Genomic DNA, 26504 nt, shown 5'->3' on the forward strand with positions numbered 1-26504 from the left:
CGAAACGCCATCGAAATTTACGAACCACTCCCCATTATGCAAGTATCAGACTGTTCAATTTGTGAAAAGACTAAACTGAAGGGAAGCACTGAAAATACGGACACAAGTTGTGCAACCTACAAGGAACACCTTGGGAAAATAATTTCTCTGTATCTAAAATAAGAAGGCTCTGAGCTGACAATGCGGAGCCTGCTTGGGACTCTTTCTCTCCCTCTGCCCTTCCCCTACGCGCATACTCTCTCTCTCTCTCTGTCCCTCTCTCTCTCTCTCAAAATAAATATTAAAAAACAAAACAAAAAAACACTAGGCATCCTTAACTTCTCTCCCCCCTCTCCCTCACATAGCTCACATCGGATCCATCGGCAAATACCACGGGTGATTGTGCCTTTTAAATATATCAAAATCAGGGGTGCCTGGGTGGCTCAGTCAGTTAAGCGTCCGACTTTGGCTCAGGTCTTGATCTCGTGGTTTGTGAGTTCGAGCCCCGCATCAGGCTCTGTGCTGACAGCTCAGAGCCTGGAGCCTGCTTTGGATTCTGTGTCTCCCCTTCTCTCTACCCCTCCCATGCTCATGCTCTGTCTCTCTCTGTCTCTCAATAATAAACAAACATTTAAAAAAAATTAAACATATCCAAATCAGAACACTCCTCCCACCTCGACTGCTTCCATCCCAACCCAGGGCCACCATCAGGCAGCTCCCACCTGAGGACTCCCCCTGGTCTCCTGCCTCTACCCTTTGCTCCTGTTCTCTTCTGAATGGAAACCAGAGCAATTCTATCAAAGGGGAAGTTGGATCATGTCTCTCCTCTATTCAAAACCCTCTAATCGTTGTTCACCTCATTCAGGTCAAAGCTAAAACCTTTACAATGACCTAGAAGATAGCTACCTGACCTGCCTCCTTCCCTCCCTTTACCACTCTGTCCTCGTCTCTCTCTCTCTCTCTATCTCTCTCATCCCCTCTCTCTCACACCCCCACCCCCTTCTCTCATGCTACTTCAGGCCTGGCTGCCTTCCTAGGCCAATTCCCTCTACACACCAGGGAGCAGCCATTCCAAAGTGGAAGACCTTTGCATTTGCTATGACCTCTCCTGGAATGTCCCTCCCCACCCACCCCACACCCCTCAAGCCTCCTTCAAATCTCTATTCAAATACTATCTTCTCTGACCCCACCCCACACAAAATTGCAACATCTTTAATGGTTTCTTTTTCTCTATAGTACCTATCATCTTCCAAAATGCCAGAGAATTACGAGGTTACCAGATTTTAGATGTGTTTATTTGGACCTTTCCCTTGGTGACCTCACCCAGTGATCTCATGTAGATCTGATGTGGACGTAAATCTCTTTCAGATTACTTTCTGTGAGTCAAGTTGTAGGGGATATTTCTGGTTTAAAACCTACACTTAAAGATGACATCTGTAAGAGGAAAGACATTTAAAGAGAATAATCAACAACTTTCCACCTTATGCCTTCCTTTAGGTTTTTTTTCTCAAATAAAAAAGGTCAAAATTCAGAAAAACTACTGAAGCAAAAGTATATACTATATTACATCTTCACACAGAGAGGAAGAGGTGGCAATCTTATTAATACGTGAACAATTTGAAAAAGATATCAGAAGTTTTACTTTTTCTCCTGAATGTGATCAAACGGGAAGGGGGGGGGAGAGGGCATTTCCCAGCAGAGGGTCACGGATAAGAAATTAACAGGACGGAAATCAAAGCATCCAGGCTTCAAACCAAGAACATCCTGACAGTGCCTTTCTTGCAAATTGAGGGCTGACAAAGCATATTAATGAGAAATACTGTTAAAATGCTATTCAGCCACAGGTCTTCAGTTTCAGCTTCCCCAAAGGAGTTGGTTGCAAAGGGGAAGGGGAAAGTTCGACGTGCGAGAACAGACGCATGTTTATGTTTTCCATTCACTGTTGTACACTGAGAGCTAATGAAGTCAACCTTCATCTGCACTGGCAGAAACCCAGAAACGGAGAGAGCCCAGTCAAGAAAGTAACGCAAAAGAAAGGCGAAAATGCCTTCGACAGCCCTACCTTGGCTTTAATTCAATGTTAAGAAGCATGATGACAGTGCTCATGAATATTAAAATCTAAAGAAACATCCAGCCAAATGGAGTATATGTTCAAGACAATCCAAAGCACGAGCTCTAACATTCTCAGAGGTGGAAAACGCCCTACACCCCAACCAACCTACCGTAACATGATTGTTTTTAAATTTCAAGAGAATTACATGTTATCGGCCCGCCCAGCTCCGTTGAGCTTTGAAGAAATAACAAAAGGAAAGGTTTAAACGCGAGATACGTGCAAAAATCTTTCCAAAGGCTGCGTCATGGTACGATTTCATTCGGAACATTCACCTAATGTTAAACAGCAAGACCCCTCATACAAATGCACCTACTGACAACGCCACACCAGACCCAGATCTCTAAGCCTTCAGAGGACTTTGTCGCTTGCCTACATAAAGTAACTTTCTAAACCATACAGTCCTCCGTCCACGCTGAGCTCGATTTGCAGTGACGGTTTGCTGTCTACCAATCACGACGGTTCCCACCATGACACCTGCCCTGTGACCACTTCCCTTTAATGCTCTGCCGGCACTTCACTCCACCTGAGCCAGTCCTGAGATGAGCCATTTTTAGTGCTAATTTGATGGCTGATAGAACAAGCTGAAACTTCCTCCAAAGTAGCACGCTACGAAAGACGCCCTGTAGCCCACCAATCTGGTTGAACAAGAACAGAAAGGAACTAAGTTACCATCCACCTGATGGCTAGTGGAAAAAGCAGATCCGCAAAAATGCCCAACCTTCCATAATACTGAAGAAATGCAAACTGAAGCCACGATGTGTTCACTTACTAGATTAGTGGAGATTAAAACATATGAAAAACCCCAGTGTTCGCCAGGACGGGGCTACACGGGCACTCTAATAGACTGTAAATTAAAGCTTTTTAAGACTGCAAAGAGTCCGCAAGATCAAACTGAACTCCAAGGAAAAAAATACCTATTTCCCAAAACATAATCTGTGATGACAACTGAAACACAAGTCCATTTTAAGGTGCCGTTTGACTTTAGTAGAAACGTGAGGGGTTAATGACCCTTTGAAACCCTGGGCTTTGTGACCCCCACCCCCACCTTGTGGCCACGGCTGACTGGACGGAGACAGGCGCTACCCAAAAGGGGCCAGTTTCCCTCCCAGGAATGTGGAATTGGGGCTCGGATTCTGATTTATTCTAGTCACATGTACTCTTGAAAAAAGGAAATGTAAACTCAAGAGCTTTATCTGAAGAAGTCTCACATTCCTGGGACATTCTATTCCTTTTCAGCACACAAACAACATCTGAAGATTCAATAAACTGACTTTCATTCTCAGGATTATTTTCTGCTTATATTTTTGTTTTCTTAAACTCCCCTCTCCAACCTTTCTAACTTTAATAATGGTAATTTAGATCAGCTTATCTAATTATGTTTATTCCTCCTTAAGAACATTATTTACCTATCTTAAATAGACTGAGTCTGGTTTAATTAGACTCAACATATCCCAAACCTCAACCTTAATTTCAGAATATTATTCAGTATACAATTCTAGACTTTCTGGTAAATGTTTTTAGAGTTTTAAGTCCTGTAGCAATTTTATTATTATTTTTAAATGTTTATTTATTTGAGAGAGAGAGACAGAGACAGAGACAGAAAGAGGGAGCAAGTGGGGGAGGGGCAAACAGAGAGGGAGAGACTCCTAAGCAGGCTCCACACTGTCCGTGCAGAATCCGACTCAGGGCTTGATCTCATGAACCAGCAAGATCATGACCTGAGCTGAAATCAAGAGTCAGACACTGAACTCAGCCACACAGGCGCCCCAAGTCCTGTAGCAATTTTAACTCAATGAATCCTGAAAGTAATTTTCCAAAAGGAGCCAAAAAAATTGTCATCTCTTCATTGACTGCCATTTGCCAACAGATAAAGGCCAATTTTCTCTCATCATTTGTTCCATGATTTCCCCATCTGTTACAGAATCATACAAACTATAGATGTGACTTGCCCTTCAAAATGTAAAGCTTTACTTTTGAGAATTACCACAGCCTTGATTGTCTTCTCCTATAAACCAACCATTCTGTCCAGAGGCTCTCGCTAGACCTAACAATGATCACACAGAAAGGGAAGAAGACATATGCGTAGTTATTTCAATCATAAATACTCAACTATGACAACACAAATTCAAGCTTTCAAAGCACTTAATTCCGCTTAAAATGCAATCGTGTTACAAGCTTCGAAAATAACGCACTCCCCCATCCTGTTTTTAGAGAACTTTGAAAATCTAGACAATATGCTTCCTTTCAAAACACCAACTGCTTACAGAGGAAAAGAAAGACACAGACAAATGATCTTGCCAAGAAACGTTTCTGCAGCTTCTCTTGGTAGAGTAGCCCTTTCAGTGGCTACAAAGATTTAAATTCAATCCTTGATTGGATTGATAATATACCACCTTTTATTATTTAGAACTGAATTTTAGAACAGAGAAGAGCTTAGAGAACTCTCAACCAGTTGTCTCCAACGTTTGCAAGTATGAGGGCCCTTCTGCAACGCTAAAAAATTGAGGAGTGTTCTAATGGTTATATCTACTGATTGAAAAAGTAAAGGGACAAAAACAGCAAGTACACAGTAATTCTTTAAAAGCACCTGTACACATCTGTAAAGCTGTAAAACACAAATCTAATTTTTCACTGCAGCACCAGTGAACGTCAGAACGAAGTCTGAAACCAAGTCTCCAGATTTACAAAGCAGATGGGGCTCTAAGAATCCAGGATCATTCATCACAGAGGAAGGTTTTCTTTCCAGCACCCCCAGCGATTCCCTTAGGGGCCAGACAAGGCGATTTTAAAGTTCTTGTAGAAAATCAAGCAAAGATAGACAAGGCACTTCTGAAAAAGAAGACTAAAGAGTAGGGGCCATCCCTATAGAATACTGAAACATTATAAAGCTACAATAGTTAAAACAGTGTGGTGCTGACATCTGAGGAAATAAACCTAATAACTGAACAGATTAGAAAGTGCAGGAACTAATGAATATACCAAGGAACTCAGTATAAAATGGAGGTGGCGTTTCAAATCACTGGGGTAAAGACTATTAATTAAATGAGTACGCAGTAAGGGGGGGGGGGGGTGGAGATCCCAAACTGAGTCCTTACCTTGCCCATATACTACGCAAAGCTCTAAATGCAGCAAATATATACAGCATGAAGCCACTAAAGGACTAGAAGAAACACGAAAGGATCTTTTTCTAACAATCTGGTAGTGGAGAAGGTCTTTCAAAGAATGGTTGAAAAACAACAGAAGCCAAACCATGAAACTACTTGAAACAGAAAACATGGTGCTCACTTCAGCAGCACATATACTAAAATTGGAAGGATACAGAGAAGATTAGCATGGCCCCTGTGCAAGGATGACACACAAATTCGTGAAGCGTTCCATATTTTTTAAAAACTGAGAACAAACTGAGGGTTGATGGGGGGTGGGAGGGAGGGGAGGGTGGGTGATGGGTGATGGGTGATGCCCAAAAGAGGGCATCTTTTGGGATGAGCACTGGGTGCTGCATGGAAACCAATTTGACAATGAATTTCATATATTAAAAAAAAAAAAAAAAAAAGAAAGAAAGAAACATAAAACATGGCTTCCTTACAGAAAACTTCATCGACAAGGTCAAGATTAGGCATGAAGTCCAAGCACAAGTCCAACCAGCACAAAACCCAGGTTCTATGCCATGCCAAGTACAGCACTCTTTCTGTCTTTCCTACGATCCCAAGTTGCTAGGGGTTTTAAAACAATACAAAAAAAAAAAAAAAAAATCAAATCCAACAGAATGCACGGTGAGACTCTCAAACTTGCCGAGGCCCCTGACCTGAGATTTCTACAGCACCACCCACAGCTACTATCCTCCACTCGTGTTAGAAACTATCCGACCTACAATAAGGCAATGTCTTTCGTAAGGCATCTTCGGGTCACAGCTTAATTTCAACAAAACGCACACACAGTAAAGCAATACGAGGTTAACAGTTTTCCCAGAATAAGCTTGCTCTGGGGTATGTGGCCAGACGGGCAACATGCAGGTTCAACACTGAATGCTTACCAAATGTATAGCATCAACAGAGACTAACTGAGCTCCTACTGTATGTAAGGTGGTATGTCAAACTCTGAGATGAAAAAGAACCAGTCTCCTGCCTTCCAGGAACCAGCTTACTAGTCAGACCATGAAGGAAGGGTATCTGCTGACCAAGGGCAGTAACATACATTGTTTCCATCTCAAATCTCCCCGGGGGGCTGCCCGAGGAAGCAAAAGTACCCCTCTCTAACTTATTACTAGAAGCAAATCGTAATCAACCATGTCGTTTTTTTAAAACTAGTTTATGGGTATACCCAAGTGACTCGGCTCAAAACCCGAAGGCACTACAGTCAGAGCCTGTCAGCTGGGTGAGGTATCTTCCTGCAGGGTAGGAGAACAGCTGCTATGCAAATTCAGATCATTAGTCCGGTATCACCTTGATCCCAAAACCATGTTGTTTATTTCCATGCACTTTCTCCCCTTTATCCATTTCTGGTATCCGGATCTCCCAGTTTCTTACCCATTCATTCAGTCTGCCTTGCTGACCTAGAGATACTACTTACTACAAATCATGTGTTAACTCACTTCAGTCCTTTTTTAAGTTCCTCTTCCCTTTTTTGCTTCCCGCACTATTGCCTGGGAGAATTATATTATGTACTTTAACAAGGAAGCTCCAATTGGGAGGAAGGGCTTTGTCACCAACACTCCTCTCTTCTCCCGGAGTAGGGGATAATGGCATCCCTCCACTCCTTCGGCCAGCTAGCATGAGCCACCCTACCACAACTATCGAAGGAGTACTAACTTTCCGTTTCTTCGCTTAAAAGGCTCAGAAACAGTTAGGAATTTCTGTAAGGTCCTTTACAAGGCAATTCTGACTTGGCAAAGACACTGTAAAACCTCTCATTCCCCTCTGTACCTTCAACACACAAATACTAGCAAATGAAATTCCTGAATAATTACCCCATGTCCTGGTTGCCTGTGAACTTCTCTACATAACAGAACATAAAACCGAAGAATCGTTTGTAAGTTCCTTATTTTAATTAAAAAGAAAATGACTGACTTGTCATCCTTTTATCTGGTTAATTATGAAAAACAATGAATGAAACTGTAAGTCAACTCCGATAAGCTGTCCGTAATCAACTTCTGTAGGGGCGCCTGGGTGGCTCAGTCGGTTGAGCGGCCGACTTCGGCTCAGGTCACAATCTCGCGGTCCGTGAGTTTGAGCCCCGCGTCGGGCTCTGTGCTGATGGCTCAGAGCCTGGATGGAGCCTGTTTCAGATTCTGTGTCTCCCTCTCTCTGACCCTCCCCCATTCATGCTCTGTCTCTCTCTGTCTCAAAAATAAATAAACGTTAAAAAAAAAAAAATTAAAAAAAAAATCAACTTCTGTAATGAATAATTCCGCTGGTTAAACAGCCAGAACAAGCAATACTGCACTGAATGTATCAAATACAGATTTGGTGAACACGAGCCATATAGTGTTAATTCTAGATCCTTACAGCCACTATTTCACAAAAATTATGTTCACCGCATGGTAACGGAAATTGAAGTCACAGTTTTTACTCTACAAATAAGCACTCTAGAGAAGTATTCTTAGCAAGTATTTCCAGGAATTAATAAAATATTCTCATTTGCCACAGTCCGGGATTTTTCATAGTAAAGATGTGGAAAATTTGAGATGCTTCATTTGCATTCCAGCTGAAATCATTAGCCCTCAAGAGAAAGCAACAGAAAAAAAACACCAGCATGCTAACTTAGGGGTCCTGTGCAAATAAGTAACTAAGCTATGAGGCCAGAGAAAAAAAGGCACCTAAAAAAGAAAGTGCCTTTGTTACGTTTGCTGGATCTCCATAATCCTGCAAAACTAAGTGAGTATCTTCTGGGGAGGGCTTGAGCCTGGTAGGAGAGCGGGAGGGGCACCTCTTAAAAGTTAGAGGCTTAAGTAAACATTAGGCAAAAATGCAGGATCTTACAGGAGGTCACAGATTCAATGCACTGAGCCCAAAATGTACTTTACTGAAATTGAGTTTTCAGGACACCAAATTTCCGGTGAGCCTTTTCCCTCCTGCACTCCCAACCTTTCCAGGGTACGAAAGTGTCGACCTACACCCCTGACTCCTATTACTATCTGGCTCTTTGGAGAGACAGACCTGGTTTTTACGCACCCTCCTAATGACAAGAGCAAACTACAACAAAGCTACAGTAGCTTCAAAAGGCTGTCAAGGCTGTAAAGAGCAAAGGGGATACTGTATAAATGTAATACAAAAGGGGAATGCAAAGTTAGTCCAAACCATTGGAACAAATGCTGTTAAAATGTCTATACCAGCCAAAGCAATCTACACGTTTAATGGGATCCCTATCAAAATACCAACAGTACTTTTCACAGAACAAGAACACACAATCTTAAACTCGTACGGAATCACAAAAGACCTTAAATAGCCAAAGAAATCTTGAAAAACATATGGCACTATCACAATTCCAGATTTCAAGTTATATTACAAAGTGGTAATAATTAAAACAGTATGGTGCTGGCATAAAAACAGACACCCAGATCAATGGAATAAAATAGAAAATCCAGAAATAAAACCACAATTATATGGTCAATTAATCTTCTACAAAAGAGGAATGAATATCAAATGGGAAAAGTCTCCTCAACAAATGGTGCTGGGAAAACCGGACAGCCAAATGAAACAGAATGAAACTGGACCACTTTCTTTCACCATATACAAAAATAAACTCAAAATGGATTAAAGACCTAAATGTGAGACATGAAACCATCAAAATCCTTGAAGAGAGCACAGGCAATAATTTCTCTGACATCAGCCATGGCAACATTTTTCTAGATATGTATCCTGAGGCAAGGAAAATAAAAGCAAAAATAAACTATTGGGAGTACATCAAAAAAATAAAAAGATTCTGCACAGCAATCAACCAACAAAACTAAAAGGCAACCTACAGAATGGGAAAGATATTTGCAATGACATATCCAACAAAGGGTTAACATACAAAATACATAAAGAACTGATACAACTCAACACCCAAAAATCCCCAAATAATGCAATTAAAAAGTGGGCAGAAGAGGGGGCGCCTGGGTGGCTCAGTCGGTTAAGCGGCCGACTTGGGCTCAGGTCACGATCTCGCGGTCTGTGAGTTCGAGCCCCGTGTCGGGCTCTGTGCTGACAGCTCAGAGCCTGGAGCCTGTTTCAGATTCTGTGTCTCCCTCTCTCTGCCCCTCCCCCGTTCATGCTCTGTCTCTCTCTGTCTCAAAAATAAATAAACGTTAAAAAAAAAATTAAAAAAAAAAAATGGGCAGAAGGTACGGACACTTCCGCAAAGAAGACATCCAGATGGCCAACAGACACACGAAAAGATGCTCAACATCACTCATCTTCAAGGAAATGCAAATCAAAACTACAAAGAGGTATCACCTCACACCTGCCAGACTGCCTAAAATCCAACAACACAAGAAACAAAAGGTGTTGGTGAGGATGTAGAAAAAAAGGAAACCTAGGGCCCTGTTGGTAGGAATACAAACAGCCATTGTGGAAAACACTATGGAGGTTCCTCAAAAAAATAAAAATAGAACTACCCTAGGACCCAGCAACTGCACTACTGGGTATTTACCAAAAAAATACAAAAACACTAATTCAAAGAGATCAAAGAGATACCCCTATGTTTATTGCAGCATTATTTGTAGTAGCCAAATTATGGAAGCATCCCAAGTGTCCATCGATAGCTGAATGGATAAAGACGAAGTGGGGTGTGTGTGTGTGTGTGTGCGCGTGCGCGCACGCACGCGCGATGGAATATTACTCAACCGTGAAAAGGAGGAAATTTTGCCATGGGCAACAACATGGATGGAGCTAGAGAGCAGAAGCAAAATAAGTCAGAGAAAGACAAATACGATATGTTCTCATTCATATGTGGAATTAAAAAACCTGAAGTAAAACAAGCAAAATAAAGAAAAATAAAAACATCGGGCTCATTCAAAAGTTATTAAGAAATTTTTTTTTTTTAAATGAATTAATTAGGGGCGCCTGGGTGGCTCAGTCGGTTGAGCGTCCGACTTCGGCTCAGGTCATGATCTCACAGTCCATGAGTTCGAGCCCCGCGTGGGGCTCTGTGCTCACAGCTCGGAGCCTGGAGCTTCGGATTCTGTGTCTCCCTCTCTCTCTGCCCCTCCCGCACTCATGCTCTGTCGCTCTCTCTGTCAGAAATAAACAAACATTAAAAAAAAATTTTTTTTAAATGAGTTAACAAATGAAAAAAACATAGTCCCAACCCCACGGTACCATGTGTTCAGGGGGACACTCTTCTGAGAAACTGTCTAAAGAAACAACAAAAACAAAGACTATAATCAAATTAGTAATTTAAAAAGTAAACATTTTTTTTTAATAGGGTAAGGAATTTTCTACAAAGATACCACCTAGCAGAAAACAGTTCCCAATCGGGTTGAAGGACCCCTGGGGTCCAGCTTCCACCTCACCTCCCCTGTGAACTATTCTGTATCTTTCAGCGCTCCCATTTTGGGCACAGACAGCCACCACCCCGACCTCTAGGAGAAAGAGCCCCACGCTCATATCAGGAATTCTCTACAGGCCTGGTGCATTCACTCACTGACCGCGTGAATCTTTCTCTCTCACCCATCGAAGGAAAATCGCTGGACTTTTTCTCATCCTTGCTTGCTCCCCAGTGCCTCTGGAACTTGCCCCGTGCAAACGAGAATCGTCTGAACAATAAGCTACCTTCTGAGCGTACTCATCAAATTCCACCGGATCGTAAAGACCCTTAACACCATAAATCACTAGACAAGCATGCAGTCTTTCGAGAACTGGTGACAAGTTATCCACACTAACTCCGCCCAAACCACAACACCGCAGTTGTCACTCCCTTCGCACCAAGACCCCAAATCACTAACTCGGCGTTAATTTCCTCCTGCCCTGTTCTAAACATCCACAAAGAGGCCTGTCATCACCTTTCTGGTTGACAAATTATCCCCTCATAATTCTCCCCTATTACTTCTAACAGCTAAAAAGGACACCTAGGTGGTTGTGTCCCTCTCTTCAAAAGTGTGGTCAATGCTGCACACGCAGGTCTGAAACTTTCTCAAGAATATTCTCTTTCTGTCGTCCTCTATTCTGCCAGCTGCCGGGCAGGTTTCTATTCTTGGTACATCACTCTCAACCCTTTATTTATTATTTACACGCTCTCCTTTACTCCTTACAACTCTCTGGGGTAGTTACTGTTTTATAGATGAGAAGAGCAAGGCTCCCCGAAGTTGGCAAGTGCCCCAGAAACCACGCTGCTAGGAAATGGCAAAGCCAAGATTTGAACCCAATGAGTCTGCCCCCAGAGCCCCTGCTCCACTGGCTTGCAATTCTGTCTCAGCCGGTCTCAGAGGCCATCAGTCATCAGTCCCGAGCCTGAAACCTACAAAGAGGTAGGCCTAGGGGCGCCTGGGTGGCGCAGTCGGTTAAGCGTCCGACTTCAGCCAGGTCACGATCTCGCGGTCCGTGAGTTCGAGCCCCGCGTCAGGCTCTGGGCCGATGGCTCGGAGCCTGGAGCCTGTTTCCGATTCTGTGTCTCCCTCTCTCTCTGCCCCTCCCCCGTTCATGCTCTGTCTCTCTCTGTCCAAAAATAAATAAATAAAAAAAAAAAAAAAAAAAAAACGTTGAAAAAAAAGAGGTAGGCCTAGCCAGGAACCATCTCTACATGATTGCGTTTATGTACATCCCCCTGTTCAAAAAGACAACAGATGATGGAAGTCAGTTAAAAAAAAAAAAAAAAAAAAAAAGACTAGAAGCATCACGTGAGCTAGAAATGAAACAAGTGCAGAAGGCAGCCCCTAAACCCTGTACATCCGCTACAGGTGAAACGAATTTGGTCGAAGGACTTGCAAAGGGAAATCTGAGATACTAAAGAACTCAGTGTCTACAGCCACAAACCTGCCAAACGCTCATGGAAACTGCCTTTACTCCCAATTCGAAGTCCCGAAAGCAAACATATTTCAATCCACACCTGCTAACATCCTATCCCAAAGTACCAGTACATATCCCTTCCTCCTCAATATCCCAAACAGCCCCCCTGTGTTCTTCCGAACCAAAGCCCAGTTTGTAGCAAACGATTGTCAAAGAATCTCTAGTAAAAGATAATTAAAAACAAAAAGCCAAGGAATTCTGATTATCTTCCACTGAAAACATGACAACTTGGGACCCCTTACCCACAAAAGCAGTGGTTCTGTAATGTGAAAATGAGCGAAGGAAAACCTCACTAAAAAGGACCAGGGAGGCCAGAAAGGGGAGCCTGGCCCACTCAACATCAATTACAGGAAGCAGTGTCAATTACAGGTCCCAACGGGAAAAGATGGGACACCGCATCTCCTACAAGGAATGTGCTACCCCTTCAAGTCAGCCAAAGAGAAACCGTTGTCACCCTGAACTCTTGCTTCTCTCCGAGGGGCTTTCTGTTCCCAACAACCCCTCCCAACTTCCTCCTCCTTCTCAATAAATTAACATTCCTCTCCTTCGTCTGGGGGACTGGCCTGCCACAGATTGCATGTCTCAGACTGCAGTTCTCCACTATCCCCGGATAAACCCATTTTGCTAGTAAAATAATTGGCTGTTTTAATTCTTTTAGGTTAACAGTAACTTCTCATTAGAACACCAAGCAGCTGCAAAGGGAATGAGTCTGTTTGGAACGAGAGCGGAAGGGTGCCGACTGATTTCTCCACGCTAACTTGTCACTCGTGACTACTCCCCGTCCTTCTCTGACATTTACAGCTAACTCGTGTCCTACTGCTTCCTTCTATCACAATATGAATTTATGAAGTTTCCCCCTTACTTTCCTTCCCAAAGGAACAATTACCAGCCAAAGTGAAACTCTGGGTGATAAAGCTATTAAATATATACATACGTGTAGGAAACCTCACTGGGAAGGAAAAACAGCAAATTAAGAAAACTGAAGCTAACCGAAGAAACTTACATACAGCAGCAAGAAAATAACAGTGCCTAAAAAAAGTTACAAAACTATGCTAGATTAACTTTGGTACTCTAGAACCAGAAAGAAAGCAGTAAAATATAACCTTAAGATGTAGCATTTATCATTTCTGCATCTGGGGGAAAGGGAAGGGAAACCGATCAAAATGCTCTGGTCAACTCAAAGCACTCTGGGCTTCTATTCATTCAACTTTCCAAAAATTTGCTTTTTCTAGTTAATCATTCGTATGCCTACCACTTCAAAAATTCAGGGAACTTCAAATTAAATTTGCTGAATCTTCTGATTTATTTTAGCACTTCAATCAGAAGACTAGGATAAATCAAATTCTACTCAATTTAGGAAATCATATTCCATTCCTCCAGAGAAGGAAGGGTTTCATTAACCATCACTGCCTGTAAAAACAAATGCCATCTTCAAGAAAAGAAATTCTAAAATTACTAGAAATAATTTGAGGCTGTAATTAGAAAATTGGGGGGGGAGGGAGAAAGTTGGGGGGCGAGGGTCAAGAAGCTCTAAAATATATTAAATCCAACACTTCAGAAATAATATTTGAATGCTAATTGGACCTATGAAAGAATATGAATCTAATGCTTGGCCAGTTTTATACAAAGCCCATTGAGAGAGTAACTCCATTCATGGAGATTCTTTCCAATGTTCCTGACAGAAATGGAAAGTGCACATACTTTTAACCCATGTCATGCTACAGAACCTCTGAAAAAGCCCACTTCTAGACACATTCATATTAATGGATCTGCCCCAATACTCTTCTAAAAGGAAAAGTTTAAGAGGCTATTTTTTAATGAAATCTTATATACTAGAAAGCCAAAAATACACAGTAAGAAATTCCTGGAAATGCAGGCATCTCCAATGTTCGACATCTGAGGTTTCAGAAACGCAGTCAGTCTGGAAATCGTCTGTTTTTCAGCATGATGTGGTTCATTTTTTCTGGATTCATCCATTCCTTTGCGTTACCAGTTCATTCATTTCTGATGACCATGCATAATCAGGGTTCACACTAACCATGAGGAATGTCACCCCCTGGTAGAAAAGGGTCACTGCAAGGGTACATATCATGTCTATACATCACTGCACGGGAGGTCGGAGGGGGGACTGCAAGATGGTCTACGTTTTTCTTTTTTTCCTTTGTTTTTATCAGAAATTCACAGAGACCAAAAATACATAAATAAATAATGGTAAAAAAGGCAAGGAGACAATATATGTGAGATTATGTTATATGTGCAAAATAACCCAAACAGAAATGTCTCCTCAGAAGAGGAGAAATATTATTTTCAACCTTATTTTCTGTCATTGGCACTTCAATTCGACACTTGTCCGGACCCAGATTACTCACTTATTTAATCCATGGAACACTGAAATATTTGAATTTCATTTGTCTACCACCCGAAATGACCCAATAAAAGGTAAGCAAAAAAAAATAAGGATTATAATTAAATAACTTACTTATAATCAATCATCAGTATCCTTCCCCTTTCTCTAGCTTAGACACCTTACTACTACTTTTTTTTTTTTTTTTAAGAGAGAGAGAGCAGGGGAGAAGGGCAGAGGGACAGAGTCAAAGAGCCCCACACAGAGACAGATCCAAAGACCCGGGGATCATGACTTGAGCCAAAATCAAGGGTCAGATGCTCAACCAGCTGAGCCACCCAGGCACCTCTACTTATGTATTTCAATCTAGTTTCTCTCTTGTTGTTTTTACAGGGACTAAGTATCCATTTCATGTTCAAAAAACAATCCCAGGCAATCATCATCCTAAAATTCCATAGTCTAATCACAGACATCAGATAATTATCATTTTTTAAACGATTTTGAGGTTAAATCCTACCTAGATGGAAGCAGATCAACAAAACTGACAAACCCTGAAACTGACCAAGATAAAAAGAGAGTAGAGCACAAAATCAGTTATGAAATAAGAAAACATCAATTACCACCAACCAATTATAAAGGAGTAACCAACAAATGTACGCCACCAAACTGGACAACTCAGATGAAAAGGAAAGTTGCTAGAAACATATAAGTTAACAAAAGTAACTAAAAAAGAAAGAGAAAAGCTGAATTAGGTCGTAGCAAGTTAACAGACTGGATTAATAATTAAAACTCTTCCCACAAAGAAAAGCTCAGGGTCAAATGGCGCCTGGGTGGCTCAGTCGGTTAAGTGTCCGACTTCAGCTCAGGTCATGATCTCACGGTCCGTGAGTTCGAGCCCCGTGTTGGGCTCTGTGCTGACAGCTCGGAGCCCGGAGCCTGTTTCAGATTCTGTGTCTCCCTCTCTCTCTCTGCCCCTCCCCCACTCAAGCTCTGTCTCTGTCTCAAAAATAAATAAATGTTAAAAAAAAAAACTTTTTTTAATTATTTTCTGAAAAATCGGTTGTTTTTCTACATAACAGCAACAACCAGAAATGAAATTAAGACCCCCAAGGTAAGGTGTTTGTACAAATCTGGGGTCCAGCACCTTATCTGTTTTTCAAGACCTCAAGAGCAGAAGTCACATAAGCATACAATATACCACCATTCCAAACTATAAATCAATAGAATTCCCAAGCTTGTGTACACGGCAGAATCCTCTAGAGGTCATTTAGAAATTTCAAACCTATGCAACACCCCAGGCCCAATTAAATCACAATTTATGGGACCAGGACACAGGCATGAGTATCTTTAAAACTCCCTGGGTGAACCACTGCTGTATGAAGCAATAATCCTCTAAAATTTTTGTTCAGGACCTCTTACCATCTGAAACCCCAAACTGTAATTGTTCATGAGTTGTATGTATCAATATTTACCATATTAGAAATTATGAGAAAAATGTTTTAAATAAAACGCTGGGGTGCCTGGGTGGCTCAGTCAGTTAAGCGCCCAACTCTTGATTTTGGCTCAAGTCAAGCAAGATCTCACAGTCATGAAACAGAACCTCACACTGGGCTCCATGCTGGGCATGAAGCCTGCTTAAGATTCTCTCTCTCTCTCTCTCTCTCTCTCTCTCTCTCTCTCTCTCTCTCTCTGCCCCTCCCTGGCTCACACACATGTGCTCACTCTCCCCCTCTCTCTCTCTCTCTCAAAAAAAAAAAAAAAAAAAAAAAGCACTGAAAAGGACAAAATAAACTCATTATGTGTGAACAAACGTATCTTAAAAAATAACTATTTCTCAAAACAAAAAACCATTGGCACCATTGTATTTTTACGAGTTTCTTTAACATCTGGCTTAAAAGAAGGCAGCTGGATTTTCATATCTGCTTTCTGAATTCATTCCACTGTAATACGTTGTTTTGGCTGCAGTGTATGGAGACAATTCAGTCTTACACAGATATCTAGTTGGAAAGAGGAGTTTTTAATAGTCTTTTCAAGTAACTGTTAGCTCTGTCATGCAGCCTCTGAAAAACCCTATTGTATGCTCTGAAATAATGAGAGTAAAAAGGGCAAATTATATTTTAGCATAATTTTGAAAATAAGTGCGACCTCAATGACCCCTAAAAAGGTGCTGGAGACTCCCCGAGGTCCCATTCTACACTGAGAAAACTGCTGGTAGAGAGTATAGAAGCAAGGAGGACTAATGAGGTCTGCAGCTGTCAGAGAGGCAGGACTTCCGCTAGAAAAAATAGACAGGGGGAGGGGGAGAGAGCTGGCTCAAAACCCACATTGATTTTCAATGAAAAGATTAACACTTATAAGTGAACTGAATCAAAACCGAACACGAGCTGTGAAGGAAATCTATATCCGAACACCAGTGTAAACGTGACATATATAGAATAAATCTAGCTATTAAAGAAATTGCAGCTTGAAGGATTAACGCAAAGTGGACAAATCCAGGGAACCACCATCAAGATCATGAAATAAGACAATGCCAGCACCCTCAGAAGTACCCATCGTGCCTCTCTCACTTAGAATCCCTTCTTCTTCCCCAAAGATAATCACTTCCCCTGTTCCTGACACCCCTTTAAAACCATATTTAGCAAAAGCATACAGTTTGGATTCTGCTGTCTAGCATCTTTTCACTCAACGTCAAGTTTATGAGATTATTACTGCTGTCGCACACGGCTTCAATTTTTTCACTTCTATCACTGGGTGGTGGATGAATCCACCACACTTTACATAATCGTTGTGCTACTGATGAACACGTGGGATGTATCCAAATGGGGTATTACAAATAATGCTTCTATGCACACCACCATACACGTATCTTGGGGCAATCGTGCACGCATAGCTATGGAGCATATATGTAGAAGACAGATACTGGTTCACGAGGAATGTGTACCTCCAACTTCGGTACAACCCCCAACAGCTCTTCAACGCGTATGTACCAATTTCCATTCCCATCAGCTGGGATATGCATTCCGGTGGCTCCACGCTACAGACTGCCAGTCTTTTCAACGTTAGCCCATCTGAAGACTGTGGTGATATCTCAGTATTATTTATTCTGCACTTCCCGACTACTGAGTTTAAACTTCTTTTCGTATCTTCATTGGCTATTTGTACATCTTCTGGAAAAGTGCAAGTTCAAGTCTCTTGCCCATTGATCTATTAGGTTATCTGGCTCTCTTACTGATCTCTGCCAGCTCTTCAAATTTTCGAGGTAGGAGACATGTCAGTTTACATGTGATTCAAACATTCTTTTTCAGCCTATGGACTACTTTTTGAATCTCAATGGTACACTTTAATAAACAGAAGTTCTTAATACTCAGTTCAACTTAGCATCTGTTTATTTATAGTCAGGGCCTTCTGTGTCCTGTTTAAGAAAGGTTCTCCTGCTCACAGGCCATGAGGATTTTCTATATTATTTTTTACCTGTAGACCTGTAGTCTGTGTGGAATTGATCTCTGAGTATGATACAGGATAGGGGTCAAATGTCAATTAGGGACAGCCATCTTAACAATCACACAACAATTTTTATCAAAAAAAACCATTCTTTCCAGACTGTTTTGCACTTAACATAATCAGAGATCTATAAATGCCTGGGCCTGCTTTAGGGCTTTCTACTCCACTTCATTAATCGTGTTTGCCTACGCTTACACGCATTAATACCACGCTGCTTGAATCCTATAGCTTTATAATAACTCTATGTATCTGATAAGGCCAGGGATTTGTTGTTCTTCAAGAATGTCTTGAAACTCGTGGCCCTCTATTTTTCCACATAAATTTTAGACACAAATAGTCAATTTCCATTCCTCCCCAAATTTTTCAGGCTATGGTCTAAGGTTGAACAGAATCCACGTATTGATTTAGAGAGGACTGACATCTCCATAATATTAAGGCTTTCATTTCATGAACATGATACAGTCCCCCTTTCCTTACCTTTCCCTTAAATTCTCTAAATATTTTATAGTTTCCTGCACAATGGTATTATAAATTTCTTGCTACTTCTACTCCTATATATTGGGACCTTTAATGCCAGAACAATGTCTTTGTTAATTTCATTTTCCAATTGCTATAGAGAATTCAACAACCATGCTAAATACACTTCTAAAGTCTAGTAACTTATGTGTAGATTCTCTTGGATGTTTCTATATACAATACTACACAGACCAATCGTACTACCTACATATATTCAATTGTTCTTTTTCTTCTAATTCTTATCCTTTTACTTTTCTTTTCTTACTGCATTGACCATAACCTACAGCATAATGGTGAATAAATGTGGTAAGGACAAGCATTCTTATTTCATTCCCAATTTCAGAAGATAAGCATTCCATCACTGAACACCATTAATATGACATTTGCTGTAAGTTTCCTTGTAGATACTCTTCTTGAGATCATTCTTTCCTAGTTTGCTTAAGAGTTTTTCAACATGAACAAATATTAAATTTGAGTGCTTTCTGCATCTCATAATGATTATAATAGTTTTTTTCCTTCATTAATATGATGAGATACATTTGATTTTGAGTATTAAGCCAACCTTGCATTCTAGAATAAATACAAAACGCTCATATTACCCTTTTACACTGGTAGATCTCATTGTTATGTTTAAGGATTTTTGCAAGTATGTTCATGAATGAGACGGTCCTATAATTTATTTCTTGACAATATTTGATGTTAAGATTATGCTTGTCTGGCAGGACATCCAGGCTTGCAAGAGTTTGGCCACCCTGATTCCAAATCTCCCCATACATCCTCTTCCCGAAACATCTATAAGAAGAGCAAAAATATCCACATATGACCCATGCCTTCGTGCCTGAATAGGAAGCAGAATACAACAGCCTTCAAATAACCTGTAAATAAATAAACTGCATTCCAACAGAGCTTCCATCCTACACCACTGAAAGCCTATGGCTGGAGAGAACAAGGCTGGAGAGATGAAAGGTTATATAAAACAGAGTAGAGACATGTGGAAGACTTAAATGACCCTCAACCCCCTGGGGGGAGAAAAAGTGCTACATCACTGAACACAGATCAAGACTTGGTAGTTCACAGAACTGGCTGCAAGAGAGGGGCTTGAAAGTGAGTGGAACTAGAAGTCACAGCCTTGGAGAAGCAACGTTTGTGAAGAAGGGTCAGTTATTTAGAGAGACTGGCACGTCTTGGAGACATGGCAGAAAGGGGAAAGAAAGAAGAGGAAAATTAAGAAACTGCAGAAATGAAAGCAAAAATAAGACAAGCCACCCGCCCACCAAAACTGACATCATTAAAAGAACTTTGGCGAACAACTGGAAAGAGTGCTCTCCAACCAAGAAACCTAGTCACAAAATAAACAGGGATTCAAAAACGTAAATGAAGTCCATACCCACACAAAACTGCTAGAGGAAAACAGAAAATGTAAATCAAAGCATTTCACTAACAAAACTTCTCCCCCAAAGCATCTGTGAAACCAAAGAAAACTCTAGTATGACACTCAAAACCGAACTGAGTACCCTCAAACAAGCACATGTGAATCTAGTACAGAAGCTGACAATGAAAATGGACTGAAAAAGAAACTGAAACAAAAGCAAGCTGAACTTAATTGGGAAAGAAATAGAAGAAAAAAATCCTGTTGCAGAAGATTAAATGAAAAGGTGCCCAAAGGAAATTAACTTCAAATGAAAATTTAATAAAAGGCATTAAGAAAAAGTGAGAAAACAACCAAAAGAAAAAGATAAAGAAATGAGTATGCAGACAGTGAATGAAACAGAAAACAGGCAAAGAAAGTCAAACATCATGTAACTGAAGACACAAGTATTCCACGGTACAAAGAGTCAAGACTCTGGGAAAAGATATTTAAAATACTGAAAGAGGGATGGCACCTGGGTGGCTCAGTTGGTTAAGCATCCAACTCTTGATTTTGGCTCAGGTCATGATCTCACGGTTGTGAGATGGAGCCCTGCGTCAGCCTGAAAACTTAGTGAAACATAGGTTTTTATACCCAGCCAAGCTGTCCTTCAACTATCGGGACCATGAAAAATACTCAAACAAGCAAGAACTCAAAAAATGCTTGCACAGGCACGCATCCTAAGGATTCCAATCACCCTTCTCAACTCAGGCTCATCATCTGAATCAAAGACACAGACTGATCAGCGTGACTATCTTCTCAGTTCTCCCAAAGACACAAAACTAACACACTTCTACATGCACAGGAGAGAAGTTAATCCATTATATTCAATGGATGCACTAGACATTGAAATCCATCTAACCAAGGAATGGAACAGGCAGTCAGACATGAGTAAGAGGCAAACGCAGTGATACACAGGAGACACATAAGAAGCCTGAGGGCACAACATCCTGACTTTGTGGCTTTTTTTTTAAAATGTTTATTCGTTTTTGAGAGAGAGGATATGAGTGGGGTAGGGGCAGAGAGAGGGAAACAGGATGTGAAGCTGGCCCTGAGCTGACAGCCGTGAGCCTCATGTGGGACTCGAACTCACGAACCCTGAGATCATTACCTGAGCTGGAGTCAGGCTCAACTGACTGAGCCACCCAGGTTCCCCCTTACTTTGTGGCTTCCAACACACAGGGCTGACAGACCAAGAGCCACAGGTGTAGAACGTGGCTCTCCTCTTCAACCTCTGTCCCAGGGTAACCTGTAGATTCATTTTAATATATTTACACTGTGGTTTCAACCCCCACCCCCTGGGGGAGATGGCCATGACAGTTCTGGCAAGAACCGTGTGTGTATAGGGCCAAAAGCTCCCCTTCCTAACCTGTGGGAGTAGTCCCATAGATGACTGGAAGCAACCTCAGCCCTCAGTGGGAGATGGCCCTAGCTGTGACCCATGACCTATGCAAACACAGAAAGAAATGTCCCCTCTAACCCTGGCAGCTGCCACTTCTGGGCCTGCCCACTCTCCCACCTTGAGGATGTACTGTCCTTAATAAACTGCTTCGTGCTTGCTACTTTCCGTCCGGCCACCTTTATTCCAGAGCAAGTGTGGATCCGCACATAAATCTTCTCCTGGGGAAGCCAAGAACTGAGACCTCCATTCACACAATGCAGAATCTCCCACCGGTCACAGGATGACTGAAGAGGACTGATGAAGAAGTGCCCAGTCTGTGTATTCAATGGCAGAACTAAAACTAAAAACGAGACTAGGGTCACGGATAGAAGTATATAAACCTACGTTGTGACAAAGCAGAAAATTGCAACAAAAACAATGGGAAGGGGCGCCTGCGTGGCTCACTCGGTTAAGCGTCTCGACTCTTGGTTTCGGCTCAGATCGTGATCTCAGTCATGAGATCGAGCCCCAAGTAGGGCTCCACACTGACCATGGAGCTTCTTAAGATTCTCTCTCTCCCTCTGCCCCTCCCCGGCTTGCAAGTGAGCGCATAGACTACAAATAAGTTAAGTAAGTAAAATGGGGAGGTAAAAGAGAAAGAAAAAAACAATAAAATCACTACTGTATTGGTGATAGGTGAGAATCAAAAGAAGCCATGTCAAGGTGACATACAAGAGAGTAAAATGGGTTAAAATGGTTAAAAAGGGGGAGGGTGTACTATACAGGTACATAATTGAAAAGTAACCGCTAGAACAAAAATTTATTCCTTCCTAGATATGAAGTTGTCTTTATCAAGCTCAAGGAAAATACACGTGATAATGAGTGAACACAGTAAGTTCGATACACACAGGAACTGTATCATAGATAACAACAGAGCTGAAAACAAGTATCTCAGTTATAACAATTCATGTGAATGAACTAAACTTGCCTACTTAAAAGATTTTCAAACTTCCTCAGAAAGCAAAGGCCAACCTTGTACCGTAGTAACGAGAAGACAGATTTAAGATGCAAGATTCAAAAAGGCTAAAAATAAAGCGATGCACAAAAACTTATCAGGCAAATGGAAGCAATTAGGTGGCAATCATACCAGACAAGATAAAAGTTAAGACAAAAAGTATTCAAGCGGATGAATGCTAAAAGCTATTATTTCACAATGCAAAAAAAGTATTAATATCTATGAATCAAATAACAGAAACTATAACCAATCCAAGAAAAAATACAATCTCTATAAATAAGAGACACGCACTACTCAGTACCCAAAACAGATTAGGAAGGAAAATAAACAAAGACTAAAAGTAAATGATCTAGGGGCGCCTGGGTGGCTCAGTCCGTTGAGTATCCGACTTCGGCTCAGGTCATGATCTCGTGGTCCGTGAGTTCGAGCCCCGCGTCGGGCTCTGTGCTGACCGCTCAGAGTCTGGAGCCTGTTTTAGATTCTGTGTCTCCCTCTCTCTCTGACCCTCCCCCGTTCATGCTCTGTCTCTGTCTCAAAAATAAACATTAAAAAAAAAAAAAAGTAAATGATCTAAACAACATAACCAATAAAGAAGGGTTTTTTTGGACATATATGAACGCCATGCTCTAAGAATAGAGAATATACCTCCTTTGAACAAACACAAAACATTAATCCCAGGATAAGGCACAAATAAATCATGAATGTAATCATGAAACAGCAATATTACCAACAATAACCAGTGATCAAAACTGCAAAGAAAGCTGAAAGACTGGAAACAATGTAAAATGGTACAAGAAGAGAAACATAAATGAATTATGGTACACACAATGGAATCACACACAGCAAGAAGAATAAATGACCCAAGAGTACTTGCAACAACATGGACGAATTTTTAAAAATTGGTGAACAAAAGATCTAAATACAAAACCATTTATAATGATCAAAATTCAAAACCAGGCAAAACTCATCAGTTTAGAAGTCAGCATAGGGGATGCCCTTGGAGAGCAGGGTGGTCATGACTTAAAGGAGACACTGGAATGTTCTAGGTGCTAGTTTCATGGGTGATGGAATACATTTTGTGAAAATGCACCAAGCTCCACACTTCTGATGTGATTTTTATCAGTATCAATAAAATTAACATTTTTTTCTTAAAAATCAGAGAAAAGCTAGAAATTATTTTTTTAAAGCCTTCCCACCGAAAACCTTAAACAACTCTTGGAAGAAAGAGAATATACAAACAAGTCACAGAATTCCTAAAAAATAATGATAATGAAAATATTACATATCAGACTCCATGGAAGAATTTAAAGTACTAATCAGAAACAAATCCAGAGCCTTAACCACCTATGTCAATTTTTTAAGAGCAGAAAATGAATGAATTCCATTCCTAACTCAAAAAGCTAAAAAGGAGAACAAGGTAAACCAAAAGGAAAACAAAGAAGGCCCCTCACTCAGTTGGTGGAGCTTGCAACTCTTAAGATCAGGGTCATGATTCGAGCCCCATGTTAGGTCTAGAGATTACTTTAAAATAAATACATTTTTTTAAAGATGGTAACTGTAAAGATAACAAAAGCAGAAATTAACTTAATAAAAATTCTCATTCTTTAAAAAAAAAAAACAAAAAACTGAGTTCACGTATATGAGGGACGTAGAGTCGTCAGATTCATAGACAGAAAGGAGAACGGTGGTTGCCAGGAGCTGGGGGAAGGGAAGAACGGGGGGTGAATATTCAACCAGCAAAGAATTTGGATTATGGGAAGGTGAAGCAGCTCTAGAGCTGAATGGTGCTCATGGTTGCACTTAAAGGACGTAATGCCACAGACCTGTACAGCTGAAATAACAAAACAAAGCATACACTAATTTCAGCAAAGGAAAAAAAGAAGCGAATACACGAATACAAAAAAGATAAAATCTATAAATCATAAAAGAGTACCCTGCCCCCTTGCATGCAAACACATTTAAAAACCTAGATGAAATAGATAATTTCTTAGGAAATACAGTATATCAAAACGGACCCCAGCAGAGACAATGCTTAAACCAACTAACTTCCCTAGAAGAATCAGAAAAAGAACTACCTTACTAAAAGAGGACCAAACCAGAGAGCCCAGAGGAAATCTACCAAACCCTTAAAAAACAGACAGTTCCAATATTAAATTGTTTTAAAACATGAAAAATAAAGAGTAACTTCCAAATTCTTTTTATGAATCAAGTATAACATAAAAAACTGTAACGTTAATAACTGAACCCAATTAAGATAGTAAAAAAAAAAAAAAAAAAAGAACACCTTTACAAACGAATAGCACTTAGGAACACCGATGCAGACATATGAAATAAAATATTAAAGAAAAAAAACCCAGGGCACCTAGGTGACTCAGTCAGTTAAGCGTCCAACTCTTAATTTCAGCTCAGGTCATGATCTCATGGTTTGTTGGATCAGGCCCCACGTCAAGGGTCTACACTGACAGTGTGAGGCCTGCTTGGGATTCTCTCCCTCCTCCTTTCTCTGCCCCTTCCCTGCTCACACACATACATACTCTCTCTCTCTCAAAAATAAATGAATAAACTTAAAGGAATAAAAAAAAAAAACAGTATTATTATTATTGTTATTCAGTATTAGCAAACTGAATAATACAACTCACCATACTAATAAATCTAATGAGAAAAAATACATAATAACCTCCAAAAAGGCCTGAAAAAAACCCTTGACAAAATTCAGTATCCATTCCTAATTTTGGAAAACCATCTCTTGAATAAATAGGAATGAATGGATGCTTCTTAACATGACTTTACCGATACATATAGAGAGAGTATGTGCGTAGGAGTACCCACACAAGAGAGTACACCCACAAGAGAGCACGCACACAAGAGAGTGGGGGTGCCAACATCTTACTGGGTCAAAACTAGAGGCATGCCCACTTAAGGCCAAGAACCAAGCAAGGATGCCCAATACGTTGTCTACTATTTAACACTGTAAGCATTAATTAATCTGGAGGCATTCACCAAGAGAAAACAATTAAAAACACAAACAGGGCGCCTGGGTGGCTCAGTCGGTTGAGCGTCCGACTTCAGCTCGGGTCACGATCTCGCAGTCTGTGAGTTCGAGCCCCGCGTCAGGCTCTGGGCTGATGGCTCAGAGCCTGGAGCCTGCTTCCGATTCTGTGTCTCCCTCTCTCTCTGCCCCTCCCCTGTTCATGCTCTGTCTCTCTCTGTCTCAAAAATAAATAAACGTTAAAAAAAATAAAAAAAATAAATAAATAAATAAAATAAAATAAAAATAAAAACACAAACAGTGAAAAAGGAGAAATAAAACTCTCTACTAGCTGATCACATGACAGTAAACCTGGAAAATCAAAAGAATCAGTGATAAAAAAATAACTCAAGAAAGGGAATTCCGCAAGGCAGCAGGATATAAAATTAACAAACAAAAAAACAATAGCCTTCGTGTCCCCAAGCGATAACCAGTCAGGATATGTAATGGAAGAGAAAACCCCATTTGTAACAGCAAGAGAAAAGAACGCACACTTAACAAGAAATGTTCAAAACTTCCATGAAGAAATCTACAGACTCACACTCCTGAAAAGGCACACCCTGTGAGACTTCCGCATCCACCATTCGTGGATGAGATATCACAACTTCAGTAGACTGGCAGTTGGTTCTCCCTAAACTAATTTACAAATATAACACAACTGCAATAAAAATTCCTCGGAAGCTTCTTTATGGAGCTAGACAAGTTGACGCTCAGTTAACACTGAACTGGAACGAGGGAGAAGTAGCCCTACCAGATACGAGAACAAAGTTCCATGATTAAAATTGTGGTGGTAGCACTCAAAGAGGCAGACAGACCAGGGAAATGTAACAGACAATGCAAAAACAGACGCAACCTATATACGGAAACCTAGTAATATATAATAATGGTGGCATCTCAAATGACTTGCGCGAAGATGGGCTTCATCAATGTTGGGGCAAGTGAATAGCCATATGGAAGATAAAATGAGACCCATTCATAATATCACACACCAGAATAAACTCCAAGTGCAGCAGAAATCAAAATGTAAAAGCTGAAAGCTACCTAACTTCTTAAGGAAATCATTGGTGAAGCCTTCTCTAACATGGATGCAGGAAAAGGTTTTCAGACCTTGACTTAAAATCCATATCCGAAAATTACATGTGAATCTTTGCCCAGGGGTCAGCATCCTAAACCCCCATGGTAAGGGTCAACTGTACTTCCTCCGTGTTTAGTTTGCTGTTTTGTTCCTAACTCCGT

The 26504-nt window shown here is 40.8% G+C and overlaps 1 protein-coding gene and 1 non-coding gene across 4 annotated transcripts in view; one reads left to right on the forward strand and one right to left on the reverse strand.

Moving 5' to 3' along the window:
• WASF3 (WASP family member 3) overlaps nucleotides 1-26504 on the reverse strand; it is a 136091-nt gene that overhangs the window by 97923 nt on the left and 11664 nt on the right. The gene's annotated exons all lie outside the window — the stretch shown is intronic.
• LOC131489376 (U6 spliceosomal RNA) lies at nucleotides 5370-5476 on the forward strand. Its single transcript, XR_009250517.1, has one exon. It is a non-coding gene; the product is annotated as a U6 spliceosomal RNA (small nuclear RNA).

The sequence above is a fragment of the Neofelis nebulosa genome, chromosome 1, assembly GCF_028018385.1.
Source record: "Neofelis nebulosa isolate mNeoNeb1 chromosome 1, mNeoNeb1.pri, whole genome shotgun sequence".
Classification (NCBI taxonomy): Eukaryota; Metazoa; Chordata; class Mammalia; order Carnivora; family Felidae; genus Neofelis; species Neofelis nebulosa.